Raw genomic sequence first — 14,923 nt, forward strand, 5'->3', positions numbered from 1 at the left:
GGTCTGGGAGAACAGGAATTATACTCTTACACAACTAACTAGGGTGTTCTCCCTCAATCTAACTGGTTTTGAAGAGGAATTATTTAATAAAAAAATTAAATCAATGGAACAAAAGTACAAAATTATTTACCTTTTCCAACTAACATGTCCAATATTATTAGCTATTCTCTCTTTGCATTTTGCGTTTTGTTGGGGGATCCCTGGAAAGTATTTTATAAGCAAGCAAAGTGCTTTCTTGACCATTTACCACATCATGCTGTCCCCTTCACCTGGAGACATGCACACTGATAGTAGGGCACCACCATGGCTTCACTGGGTTTCTTTGTGATGCTGGTGATCTGTTGACATGGGGGTTGCCTGGTCTACATGTGCTGCTTTTACATTTATGTCCTTGATGAAGTTTTCCCAGGAAGGGAAGGGAAGTTTAAAACTAAATCATGCGGGCTTTGGTAGCCACCATTACAAGTCTGAATTTTGTTTTTGAGATTTAAGGGAGGCTCTGGAGTGATCTGACTGTTGCTTTAGGAAGAACGTTGCCTTAAGCCAAATATGGATGATATACATAATATCTAGAAGGATGCTGGTGAAGGTGGCAAGCAGCTGTGGTTTGGATTGAGGAGTTATTACAGCTTTCTGAAGGCTTGCATCAAACTCACAGAGATCAGTCTGCCTCTGCCTCCTGAGTCCAGGGATGTAAGGAGTGAGTCAACACTCTTTAGATAATGCCTTTAGTCAAGAGATGCCTTGACAATGCTGTGAAGAGCAGCCAATATCTGAGCTGAAACTCAGCTCAGTGTTTGAAGTCAATAAAAGCATCTCATTATATAAAAAACTCTTAAAGGTTGCATTGGAAAACTGCTTATATTACCCGGGTGGTGCCACATCCCATCAATCCCAGCACATGGAAGGCAAAGGCTGCTGGATCTCTTTGAATTGAGGCTGGCCTGGTCTATAGGGCTTATTTTAGAATGGCCAAAACTATTAAACAAAGAAACCCCTTCTCCAAAATTAAAAAAAAAAGAGAGAAACAAAATGACAGCAAGAAAATGGTTTATAAAGAACAATCATAGTTCTGATCTATGTATCCAGTATGAAGACAGGACTAATCTTCTCAGCATAGCCATTATCTCTCCAATTGTTTTTGTATCAGCATCTTAAGTGTATCCATAAGTCTTGGTACTTCATCATCTCCAAAAACATTCTATAAATGAAGAAAAAATGTTCCTATTGATTTATTTTTTTATACATTTTAAGACAGCTTCTTGCTATGGAGCTCAGACTGGATTAGAACTCACAGATATTGCATGACCAGTCCAAACTCTTCAGTTTCTCTACAGGATAAAATTAGAGAATTTTTATGTGTTTCCCAGGGCTGGGTGCGGTGTTGCACTCCTTCAGTCTCAGCTCTTGAGAGAGAGAGAGAGAGAGAGAGAGAGAGAGAGAGAGAGAGAGAGAGAGAGAGAGAGACAGACAGACAGACAGACAGACAGACAGACAGAGAGACAGAGAGACAGAGAGACAGAGAGAGAGACATATCTCTGAGTTGACCAGTCAGATCTACATTAATGAGACCTTTCCTCAGAAAACAAACAAACAAACAAAACTAAAGAAAAGTAAATGTTTATTAGTGAAATATCTAAATCCTTACTATGTGCTTCCTAGACATAATGTAATTGAATATGTTAGTTAATACAATGCATAGATATTAAAATGGAATATGTTATTTAATAAATTGAAATCTCAGGTCAGACCCAGTAATGCAGATCCATAAAATATGCTGTTTTTTAGCCTCCTGGAAAATGTTCTGTTAAAGAAATTGAGAATTATATGCATATTTGGTTTTTGGGGTCCAAGTTTTTGTGTAAAAATGGCTATCCTGGAACTCAGTCTGTAGACCAGGCTGGCCTCAACATAGAGATGTGCTTGTCTCTTCCTCCTCAGTGGACAGATAGAATTAAGTATTTTATTCTATTTTCCTATATATAAACTTTAAAAAGTACATATAAATCATAGTTCTTATCATAATAGATAAGAAATTAATATTTACAAGCCCTAATACCAACATGCTATATTTTAGGAAAAAATGAATACTCTTTACTTATTTATTGGCTTTAGTTTCTTAGGCAGGGTTCTCTGTAGAGCCTTGGTTGTCGTGGAGTCACTTTGGTATCCTGGCTGGCCTTGAACTCAGAGATCTGCCTACTTCTGCCTCTCTGGTGCTGAGATTAAAGGCCTGGGACACCAGGACAGGCTATGAATCTTAATTCTAATATAATTTAATTTTAAAACTTTTCCAATGACTTCATCAAATAACATTAACTTCAACTTTTGTTTTCATTTTTTCTTTCTTATTTTTTGAGAAAGGGTCTCACTCTTTATCTCTGATATGGAACACAGATCTACATGCCTGTGCACCACCACACCAAGCTGTTCAGTGATTCTCTCTGTTCTGCTTCTCTGTGCAGAGCCAGGCTTGGTGGCACACGTCTGTAATCCTAGCACTCAGGAGGCTTTGCATCATACTTGAATGTAGTGGTTTGAGCTTTGTTTGTTTGTTTGATTTTATTTTAGTGCTTAAAATTAAAGCCTGAGTGTCAGAAACAAAGGTATCCAATCAAGCTGCATGATAGATTACTTGGTATTAAACTGAGTACTTGGGCCATGGAGGAAGAAGTATAGGGTATATAAGGGCTTTTCTGACTGTAGAGGAATTGTAGCCAACTTGAGGGGAGCATAGTGCTAAAAAAAAAAAACCAAGAAATAAACTCTCCCATCACTAAAACCAAAACCAGCAAACAAACAAAGCCCAAGCTCCTACATTTAAGTATGATGCAAAGCATGGAAAATGACAAAGTACTTATCTAAACAAATCCATAATTTTTAATCCAAAGAGTCTAGGTTAATAATACTAAACCCTGTACTTTTCTACAAATGAAAGCTAATGATGCTGGAGACAAGGGTCTGCAATATTTTTGATAAATTCAGGAAGACCTGTGTTCTTTAATCATCATTATCATCTTCATCATCATTTACTTAGAAGCATTCTAGGGAATATAAGAAAGCTTAGGTCATGTAAGGACCAGGATTGTGTCTATGTCAGGATTGCAGACTGAAACCCCAGATAGACCAATACAGCATGAACAAAATCATTGGCAGGCATACCCTAAAGCTACCACACAAGGAAGTGCAGTCAGCATTTTCATTGGGTTGTGTGTTGTACACTTGGCAATTCTAAGACTAGTGTCAGATAGTATCACCTCAGCACTGACAGGTGAGCTTGGGTGTTTGTTCTTGATGCCTTTTGCATAGTTTTTGGAGACTCTAGTCACCCACACTGGCTGTAGAAGGACTAGAGTTTTCTGAGTTTTGTTTTCCATTGAAGCCATGTTTCCTTTACTGATTGCAGGTAAATTACACATTCAGAAAACAAAAGTAAAAAGCAGTTAAGATTTATATCTCCTCTATCTTGGATTTAACAGTACTAATGGCTGTGGGACGTTTGTATATATGTTTGTGTGTGAGTGTGTGTGTGTGTGTGTGTACCTGTGTGTGTTTGTGTGTGAGTGTGTTGCAACAGCCTCTCTCAGCACTCTTTTTCTTGGAACTCACTGTTTAGACCAGGGATGTCTCAGTCTCACAGAGATCTACCTGTCACAGCCTCCTGAGTGCTGGGATTACAGGCGTGTGCCACCAAGCCTGGCTCTGCACAGAGAAGCAGAATAGAGAGAAACACTGAGCAGCTGGGCATGGTGGTGTACAGGCATGTAGATCTGTGTTCCATGTCAGAGATAAAGAGTGAGACTTTTTCACAAAATATAAGAAAGAAAAAAATGAAAACAAAAGTTGAAGTTAATGTTATTTGATGAAGTCATTGGAAAAGTTTTAAAATTAAATTATATTAGAATTAAGATTCCTAGCCTGTCCTAGTGTCCCAGGCCTTTAATCTCAGCACCGGAGAGGCAGAAGTAGGCTGGTCTCTGGATCAAGCCCAACCAGCATATCAAAGTGACTGCAGGACAACCAAGGCTCTACAGTGAGCCCTATGTTCTAAACTAAATGCAATAAACAAATGAGGAGTATTCATTTTTTCCTAAAATGGAACATATTTGTATTAGGGCATGTAAATAAATAATTTCTTATCTATTTGATAAGAACTATGATATATATGTAATTTTTCAAGTTTATATATAGGAATTTAAAATAAAATATTTAATTCAACTTGTACACTAATGACGAAGTGGCAAGGATATCTCTATGAGTTTGATGCAAGCCTGGTCTCATTTATTTTTGTAAGAGGGTTTTTTCCACACATTTATTATTACTGACATTTTTATGAAAACTGAATCTTTATCATATCATAACATGGTTTTTAAATTTCTCATCTTTTTTTCAGTATTATTTTATATTTCAACCTGGTGTTATTTATAGTGAGATCTAGCAAAGATAGAGCTACAAGAGAAAACTGCTCTGAAAAAAAAAGATATCTATACTTAATTCAAAATCTATAATTTGACTTAAAAGAAATAAATACATAATTAGTTTTTAATTAGTGCTAGTAAATTGTGGAAGGGGGGTTTAAATTTGTAATCACAAAGTAGTCAGGGTCTCTAAAGAAAAAAAAATTGATAAGGTGACTGTAAAACAAACAGGGCACTTATTAGACTGGATTACAGGATTTGAGTAGTCCAGCAATGGCTGTCTCACAACCAGAAGACCCATAATCCAGTTGTTAATCCCATAAGGTTGGATGACTCTACAATACAAATACAGATCTGGAGGATTTCTGGATAGCTAATTGTCTCCAGTCTCGGTAAGAATCCTGGCGAAGTTGGATTTTGTATTGATCCCAGCAGTAACATACACAAAAAGGAGGTCATGAGGAAGGGCAAGCAGGAAAAAGCAAAAGCTTCTTCCATTTCATGTGGAAGGTCAACAAAAGAGTGGCCCAGGTTGACAGTGAATCTTCCTACTTGAAATTATCCCATAAAGGAAATGTCTTTTTCTCCTAGGTGTGGTGGTACATGCGTTAAATCTAAGCTCATGAGAAGCATCTGTGGATTGGAGGCCAATTTGGACAACATAGTAAGTTTTAGGATAGTTAGAGATATGTAAGAGAGACCCTGTTTCAGAGAGAGGTAGTGACAGATGAGGAAAGAGAGAGAGAGAGAAAGAGAGAGAGAAAGAGAGAGAGAGACAGAGACAGAGACAGAGACGGAGAGACAGAGACGGAGAGACAGAGACGGAGAGACAGAGATGGAGAGACAGAGACGGAGAGACAGGGAGACAGGGAGAGAGGGAGAGAGGGAGAGAGGGAGAGAGGGAGAGAGGGAGAGAGGGAGAGATGGAGAGAGAGAGAGTAGAGAGACTCCTTATTGTGTGTCCAAAAGCTTAGCATTTTAATTTAACTAAATCTCGCCATCAAAGTACTTTCTTCAAAGTTATTACCACCTCATCAATGGAAGGGTCTGTGATAAACCCTGCCTCAGCCATCTAACTACAGCCAAATACCCACAAGGCAAAAGCAACCCTTAGGGTGTGCCTAGGCTTTTACAAAGGAGATTATACAAGGTAATTCAATTATGCTAATGCCAACACACTCCACCTCAGGGTGGAGTCTTCAGATATCTATATAAGAGCTTGCTAAGCATAAAACTCAGTCAGTTCAGAGGCCCTAGGAGGTCGTTACACAGTGGAGCGCCTCTTCAAGGTACAGCTGTTGTCCAGAGAGATCAGAAGGGACAGCCTCTCTGAAGCAACAAGCAGACCTTCCTGCAAGCTTTGATAACACCAGGGATCTGGATCTGAGTGGAAACCATCAGTCCATAGATTTTTACTTTCTCCTAGTCCAGGAATTCTCATATAGAATTACTTTTGATAGTTAATATAGAGAATGCTCTTATTTTCAGTTCACTATGGAGCTACACAATTTTAGTCTATCAAAACTTTAAAATGTAAGATTAATATGGTTTCTTCATTACACTATGCCCCATATGAATCTAAATTTGAAAAGTATGGATGTGTACTTCATAATCTGATTTTTAGCATGGTGTCTGTAAATATTATTTATTATAGAAATCACATAATTCTAAATATATGAGACCTACCACAGTGAAAGAAGTTATACTCTTGTGTCTCAAATAGGTTTTTAACCTTTTAGAGAATATATTACCCGTGTATTATATGACTCATTTGTTTACTGACCTCACACTTTTATTGATCTCCTTGTGTTGAGGGTTCATGAACACCTTTCATACCATTCTCTGTTTTCCAGCCATAGCACCAAAAAGGTGAATAAAAAGATATTGGAAACCACTCAGTATTGTTGGGTGCTAGCTGGGGATGTCTCAGGAGATAAGAGAATCCTGAGAGTGAAGCAAGTCTGTGCTTACTAAGCCTGTTTTATTGGATACTTGGTACTACTGACCCTCAGGGAGATTAACCAATGACTATTAGTTTATTTGGTTTTCATGTGGGTTGTGGTAGTGTGCTTGTGTGTTTGTCTCATTAGATTTTATTAAAGTGAAGTTAACTATGCCCTTGTTATCCTTGGTGCACTGTAGTTAGCCTCTGTGTGTTGGCATTTTCCTTTTATTCTCTTGTGTAGGGATGGATTTGTGGATAGGTACTGTTTTGATATGGTTTTTCATGGAATACCTGGAAATCAGCTGATTTCTTGCTCTGCCTCTTGACCTCGGGCTAACTTTATTAAATCTAGTGTGTTGAAACCTCTTGGATGAAAGCTGTGTGCTAGGGCTCATGGCCCCCCAAACCAAAGGCTGCCTTTTGCAATTCACCGTCTCAAGGATCACAATGGAATCAAATATCCTGCAAAGGCATCAGGAATACAACAACCTGGTAATGCTATATCTACCATCTTACTTGTAGTCCTGGAATATTAGGTTGCATGGGAGAAACAAGGGGGCACTTTAGTCACTTTAGTCACGATTGGCATCTGTGGTTTCTTGATATATCCAAGGCCTCTGTGCAGGCCTTCTGGCTTTCTGTTCTCTTCAGAAATGTTTGTTGTGATTCTGATAGGTTTGCCACTACATGGTACTTGGCCATTTACCTTTGTGGAGTTTAATAATGTTTTCTTTGTTCTGTATGTGTTGTGATTTGATCGTTTTGTGGCAAGAGGATATTATACTCTCAAGATATCTTAATGACAGTCTTGGTAGCACACACCTTTATTACCAGCACTGAGGAGGGACAGGCAGGCAAATCACTCTGAGTTTGAAGCCTGCCTCATTTAATGTGAGAGTGGTTTTTATTTCTTCTTCTTCTTGTTCTTCTTCTTCTTCTCCTCCTCCTCCTCCTTCTCTTCCTCCTTTTCCTCTTCCTTCTCTCTCTCCCTATCAGTCTCCATCTCCTTCTCCCTCTCCCTCTCCCTCTCCTCCTCCTCCTCCTCCTCCTCCTCCTCCTCCTTCTTCTCCTCCTCCTCCTCCTCCTCCTCCTCCTTTTTGGTTTTTGGAAACAGGGTTTCTCTTGTGTTCTGACTGTCCTATAGTAGTTTGGTAAACCAAACTGGCCTAATACTCACAGAAAACTGCCTGCCTCTTATTCCCAATTGCTGGAATTAAAACAGTGCTCCACCAAGCCTGTCTTACTTAACCCAGGGATAATCTGTAAAACAGAGCCCAAGCTGTCCTGGGCTCACTTTGCAGAGCAGGCTGGCCTTGAATTCCCAAAGATTTGCATGCCACTGCCTCAGGAGCTGCTGAGATTAAAAGCCTGTGCAACCATGCCCAGTTTCCTTGACAGTCTGAATAGGCTTTGCTTTATTTGTGAGAGGGATTACCTGGTAATTAAGTTACCTCTCTCTTTTTCTATATAGAAGGAGAATTAGATTAGAAAGACACTGTCATTTGCAGCTACCCAATCCCTGTCTGTGTCTCTGTAGTGGAGCCATTAAGAACAAACTCTACAACCATGGAGGGGGCTTCAGGAAACTCAGATCCAAGCCAGCCTTTAATCGTGAGTATATAATTCACATTAACTGTGGAATGGTCATCCTTGTTTTCTCTTACTACTTAAAGCTCCCTATGTTCATGCACATTTGTACTATAAAATGAAATTATCTCAAAAAATATAACTTGGTGTCCTGTGAAAGCTGCTGTTTGCTAATAGTATTTGGAGGAAATGTAGGACATAATTCATCAGTCCATAATGACAACTTTATTCTATGATCTGTATTTCGGTAAGTTTTTGCCCTTCTCTGGACAGCTAGTGTTCTTGCCCAAACTGGAATGGAGGGCTTCTGCACTAGTGATGCCTGTGTGCCACTGAGGGTAGATATGGAAAATCAGTGACCATGAGAAAGAAAAGCTGAGAGATGCATCCTGACAGGAAGACAGAGGAAATCTGTTTGCAACTGGCTTACTAGAGACAGACATGCCCAGCTTTTAATCCTCCCTAGTCACATGACCTAGGTGGATTAGAAGCCTCCTAACTAGAACCTTCATAACACAAGCCTTGGTACATTGGTAAAGATTCAAAATATGTTGCCTCTTCCTCCACATTTTTGTGTCCTAATATTTGAGTTTTAGAAACTTTCACAGATAAGTTTAATCTATACCTTGATTTGAGAGCTGTTCCTCTTGAGAAAATGGAGGATAGATCAGACAAAAACTGTGACAATTGTGTATAACTAGTAGTATATGAGATCCTGTGCTGTTTACATTTCTCTTTGTTTTCAAAGGGAAGACTCAGAAGAAGCATGATACCCGAGAAACTACAAGAGAAGAGAGAGGCTTTGGAAGCCAAGAGAAAGTTCAGGGACAAAATGAAACCCCAGCAGCTGTCTGCTTTGGAGAGGTTGAATGACCCTCAGTCTGGAGACAGGAAAGGGAACTTTTTACATCCACTGGATACTAATACCCCTGTCAACCAAAGTACACTGGGAATGCAGGATGAAGCCAGCGGTGTTAAGGATCTGCCTACTTCCTCAGAGTTCAGCCCTGCCCAATGCCCATGTTTGGAAGAGGAGCAAGAGGCTCCTCAGCAGTCAGAATCTTTCCACAGTCCAGGGGTAACATTGCCAGTGTCTCTTCAGCTGTCACCATCTCATGAAAGAAGAGGAGTGACTACTGAAGACATCCAGAAATAGGCCCTGAAGGTGAAGAGAGCCAGAAAGAGACGGGCTGAGGCCTTGGAGATAGACAGGCTACCCAGGCTGGCAGAGAACATGAAGGACTGAACAGAAATGGGTTTTCAGAAATCCACATTTTAAAATTTTCAAAGCACATATTGTGACCTTTGTAAGTTCTACTTGAAGTGTTTTTATCTGACTTGTGTGTAATTTTATATTGATTTATTAAAAACTATTTGCTCTAAAAACCAATCAAGTCTCCTTGCCTGATTTCTTTCTTTTCCCACATGCCCTCCCTTCTCTCCCCTATTTTCTTTCCCTAGTACTCAGATAGGGAGAGCCCTTCTCCCTTATCAATTAACGCCAGGCTATCAAGTCTCATCAAGACTTCCTGCATCCTCTTTCTCTGTGTCCTGGTAAGGGAACTGGCAACTGGTAAGGGGCTCAGGCAACTGAGTCCAAGGCAAGGAAAGCTCTGACCCCTTAACAAGGTCCTTTATGGTGATTGAGCTGCCTATTGACTCCATCTGAGCATGGGTCTAGGTCCTCTCCATGCATGGTACTTGGTTGGTGTATCAGTCTTTGGGGACTTCACTGGTACAGAATTTTTGGCTCTCTTGGAACCCTGTGGAACTCCTTTCCTCTCTGGGGCCTGCTATTCCTGGATTTATCTGTGGGACTTCCTGTACTCTGTCAAAATTTTGGCTGTGTGCACAAGATTCTGCTCTGATTCCCTTTTGTGCAGAGTATTGCACAAGACAGCTATGGAAGACTCTTCTCCTTATCCGTCTATTTTACTGCACTCACTGTTTATTCTTCTTTCCCATCTGAATGACAGTGAATGATCTTGCAAGGTTCCTCCTCATTACTTAGCTTCTCAGGTGTGTGTGTGTCTGTGTGTTTGTGTGTGTGTGTGTGTGTGTGTGTGTGTGTGTGTGTGTGTGTGTGTTGCAATATGGTGATCCTTCATCGTATCCTAATATCTGCTTATAACTGAGTGTTTACCATGCTTGTTCTTCTGTGTCTGGTTCACTTCACTCAGCACCTTTTCTAGCCCCTTCTATTTGTCTAAGGATTTCATGATGTCTTTATTTTTGTCATTTTTTTGTTCATTGTGTAGATGGACCTCACATAACAATATCCATTATGTGGTTGAGGGACATCTAGATTGTTTCCACTTTCTGGCTATTTCCAGTAATTCAACTATGAAGAGAGTTGAGCAAATACTCTTATTGTATGGTGGGGCATCTAGTAAGTATATGTCCATTAGAGGCATAGATGAATCTTTTGTTTGACAAACCACCAGATTGATATCCAAATTGTTTGTACCAGGTTGCACCCCACCAGGAATGGAGGAATGATCCCCTTGTGCCACATTCTCTTCCAGCATGTGCTCTCACTTGAGGCTTCTATCTTAGTAATTCTGATAGGTGTTAGTTGGAATCTGAGAGTTGTTTTGATTTGCATTTTCCTGAGGGCTAAGGATGTTGAGCAATCATATGCTTCTCAGCATTTAGGTAATCTTCTTTTGAGAATTCTCAGTTAAGAACCATACTACATTTTTTTTTTGTTTTGTTTTTCAAGACAGGATTTCTTTGTGTAGCCTTGGATGTCCTGGACTCGCTGTGTAGACCTGGCTGGCCTGGAACTCACAGCAATCTGCCTGCCTCTGCCTCCTGAGGACTGGTATTAAAGGCGTGTCCCGACACATCTGGCCATACCACAAATTTTAATTGGCTTATTTGGTGTGTTGTTGCTCTTTTGATAAAATTATTTTTATATATTTTAGATATAATCTCTCGTTGATATACTGTTGGTAAAGATCTTTTCCCAGTTTGCATGCTATTTTTTTTATTTTTTTTTAATGTGCCCATTGTTTTATAGAATTTCTCCGTTTCAAGCACTCTCAATTACTAATTGTTGATTTTAGCATCTGAGCTGTTGGTGTTCTGTTCAGGAAGTTGTCTCCTCTTCCAATGAATTCAAGGCTCTTCCCAAATCTCTCTCCTACTAGATTTCCTGTTTCTAGTTTCACATTAAGGTCCTTGATCCACTTGTATTTGAGTATTGTGCAGTGTGACCAATATGGATCTATTTGCATTTTCTACAAGTAGACATCCAGTTAGACCAGTATCCTTTCTCTAAGATGCTACCTCTTTTCCTTTGTATGGTTTTACCTTGTTTGTCAAAATCAAGTGTCCTTAGGTGTGTCACTTTCCTTGGATCTTGAATTTGATTCTATTCTCCCACCAGTCTGTTTGTATGCTATCCCCACTCATTTTTAAAATCACTGTTGCTCTATAGTACAGATCCAGATCAGCGATACAGATTCCTCAGAAGTTGAGAAGTACTCTATCAAGGTCTCTAAACAAGGTCTCTACTTTGATAGAAATTCCATTGAATCTGTAGCTTGCCTTTGTGAAATTGTCCATTTTTACTCCACTAATCCTACTGATCCCTATGCTTGTAAGATATTCCCAGGGACTGACAAATTCTTCAGTTTTTTTTTTTTTCAGAGTCTTTCACTTGCTTGGTAAGAGTCACACCAAGGGCTTTATTTCATTTTATTTCATTTTTGGCTACTGTTAAGTGTGTTATTTCCCTAATTTCTTTCTCAGCCCATTTGTCCTTTGTATACATGGTAGCTAATGATTGTTTTTAATTAACTGAATCCAGCCACTTTCCTCAAGGTGTTTTCACCCATAGGAATTCCCTGGTAGAATTTTTGGAGGCACTTCTGAATACTATCATCCTGAATAGTGATGCTTTGACTTCCTCCTTTCCAATTTCTATCCCCTTGATCTCCTTTAGTTGTCATTGCTCTAGGTAGAATTTCAAATACTATATTGGAGAGATTTGACAGAGTGGACAGCCTTGACTTGTCCCTGATTTCAGTGGGATTGCTTTTATTTTCTCTCCATGTAGTTTGAAGTTGGGTAGAGGCTTGCTGTATATTGTCTCCACTAATTTTAGGTATGGGCCTTCTGTTTTTAATATCTATTAGACTTTTGGCATGGGTCAGTGCTTGATGCTTCTCTAGTATGCAAGGAAATGATCATGTTTTGGTTTTTCTTTTTCCCAGAATTGTTTGTATGCTGGATTACCTAGATTGGTCTCTGCCTATTTAACCACACCATCATGACTGGTTTACATGCTGATAGGTCAAAGTGCATGATATTTTTTCTGTTTCCTTTGGTTAGGTTTGTGAGTCTTTTATTAAGTATTTTTCCATCCATGTTCATGAGGAATATTGGTCTAATATTCTCTTTTCTATTTGCATACGTGTGTAGTTTAGGTTTTTTGGTTATATTTTTGTTTACCTATTTGTTGTTACTGTATCTTTATTTTTGAAGGTTTCAGACTGTGTTTCTCTTCTTCACTTTTATCCCAGATACTTCTCTTTATACCTGAGGGTGTTCACAATCACAGAAATTGTCTCATTTTTCTCCCCAAATTCTGAGATTAGAGTTATATGCCCCTACACCTGGCTGCCTTTTGATTTGTCAAGACAAGGTCTGTAGAGGTAACCTTGGTTGCTCTGGAGCCAAGCCTCTATTTCAGAGTGCTTGATTCAAAGTCATATGTCAGGACCACCCAGAACTTGTCATATGTTTAAAATATAAACGTACAGTGATGATGATATACCCAACTCACTCCTTTTCCAGCTCTTTTTTTTAAAAAGAAGCATATGAGCATTATATTTTTTATTTAATTAATTAATTTAGGATTTTAGGTACAGGGCTTCTTTGTGTTGCTTTGAGAGCCCTGGACTCCATTCAGCACACAAGGCTGGCTGGAAAACCAAAGATATCTTCTAGCCTCTGCTCCCCAAACACTAGGTTTATAGGTGTGCACCACCACTGCCCTGCATGGATAGTAATATTTTAAAATGTAGTATTTTCAGTTTTGATTGAAATATTCTGACATATAATTCTTGTGAAAATTACCTTGAGGACAGCTATGATCCACAGTAGGACTCTGGGACAGATACGAAAGCAACCAACAGAGCAAGGAAATGCCTTCTCTTATAGCATTGAGATGAGAAGGTCCATATATTTATTTAGTAATTAAATTAGTAAAGCTACTAGGTGGGTTACAAAGCCTTACCTTAGGCTAGACAGGCCTGGCCAGCTTGAATCTAATCCTTTGACCCTTCCTCCCATGTGATCATTACTTGATAGATGTTGGGTTTCTTAAAGAGCATACTAAATATCATGTAAACTGGAAGTCTGATTGACAGAGGCTAAGGAAGGGAGAGAAGCTACAGCATGTTGTTTGAAATGAAAATCCCAAACACTCTTTTATCAATAAAGACTCAGCAGCCAGATGCTGGGGGAGAAAACCTGCTAACTCGGTGGGGGAAAGATAGTATCAGGTGATCCCTACTCAGTGTTCTTTCCCATGGAAAAAGCCCTGAAGGCTCACTAGCTCAGCAGACACCCAAGGAGATCAAGGTCAGAAGACCCATGCTAGCTTAAAGTCCAATAAGTCATAGGCAAAGGAAGTAAAGACATCAAAATCTAAGAGCTCAAGCTCCTTTTACTTCTACAAAATGTCACAAATAACTGTTCAACTGAAAATCCATCCTATTCTTCATCCCTGTCAGCTGGTTTCTTCCTCTGCCTCTTGACCTAGGGCTAACTTTATTAAATCTAGTGTGTTGAAAACTCTTGGATTAAAGCTGTGTGCTAGGGCTCAAGGCCCCAAACAAAAGATTGGTATTTACAGTTCATTGTCTCAAGGCTCACAATGGAATCAAATATCCTGCAAGGGCATAAGGAACACAACAACTTGGTAATGCTATGTCTACCACCTTTCTTGTACTACTTGAATATTAGGTTGTATGAGAGAAAAAAGGGGGCACTTTACCCAAAATTGTTCAATTTCAAGTCATAATTTCATTTATTTTTAAGATTATATGCTTTATTTAGTGAGCATGAGGAGGGAAAGAAAGGAGGAGTGATACCCCAAGGGAGAAAGAGTCAGAGACAGAGAAAGAGAGAAAGAGGTAGGAGAGTAAGAGATCAAGAGGCAAAAATCTCAAACCCAAATCTAATTATGGTTTTCCTCTGTTAGTCTTCAGGAATAATGTACCCTGAGTGGTTCTCTAGGGTTTGATATTGAGTCCTTAACTTGTTAACATGTGTGGTCATGAAAGGAGACCAACATGCTGCAGCTGTCTGCCCTTGTCTTGTTTGTTTTTCTGAAACTCAATTAATGTTTCCATTTTAACTACAGGTCCAAGATTTCTTTTATGTGACGGTAGTTTGAATCCATACAGGTATTATGAATGTTGTCATATCAACCATGTCTTTACAATTCTATACTAGCTGTGCCTTGAAAAGGTCAGGGCAGGCAGGTCTCTAAGCTGAGGCCATCCTGGTCTACAGAGTGAGTTTTACAACAGGCAGGGGTATAGATAAAATTTGTCTCCAAAAACAAAATATGTATATAATTCTAAGTTGGATTAAAGCAAAATAAACTTAGAGGCTCGCTAGTGGATAATATGTTATATTATTATATAGGCATGTTTACAAGGACAGACATGAGTTTTCAATTTATGAAATAGCAAGTTTTGTGTTAATACATAAACATTTACTTTTGTTTTGTTTTGTTTTGTGTTGTTTTTTGATAAAGGGTCTCACTGTGTAGCTCTGGCTGATCAGTTTAGAGATCTGACTTTTACTCCACAATGCTGAGATTAAAGGAGTGCACCACCACACCCAGCCCTGCTGACAGAGGAACAATGCCACTGTCTCTTCAGTTGTCACCATCTTATGACAGACTAGCAGTCACCACTGCAGACATCTGGAGACAGGGGGAATGTGAAGAGAA

The 14,923-nt window shown here is 39.3% G+C and overlaps 1 protein-coding gene and 1 long non-coding RNA gene across 2 annotated transcripts in view; both read left to right on the top strand.

Moving 5' to 3' along the window:
* Positions 1–14,923, top strand: part of LOC311598614 (methyl-CpG-binding domain protein 3-like 2B) — a 199,368-nt gene that overhangs the window by 177,453 nt on the left and 6,992 nt on the right. The gene's annotated exons all lie outside the window — the stretch shown is intronic.
* The window catches only part of LOC311598623, a 51,961-nt gene continuing 43,744 nt past the window's right edge, over positions 6,707–14,923 (top strand). The window contains exons 1-2 of the long non-coding RNA XR_014779607.1: positions 6,707–6,855; positions 7,835–7,974. This is a non-coding gene — a long non-coding RNA (uncharacterized lncRNA). The remainder of the gene's footprint in view (positions 6,856–7,834; positions 7,975–14,923) is intronic.

This window comes from Acomys minous (assembly GCF_964271855.1).
Source record: "Acomys minous genome assembly, chromosome: 5".
Lineage (NCBI taxonomy): Eukaryota > Metazoa > Chordata > Mammalia > Rodentia > Muridae > Acomys > Acomys minous.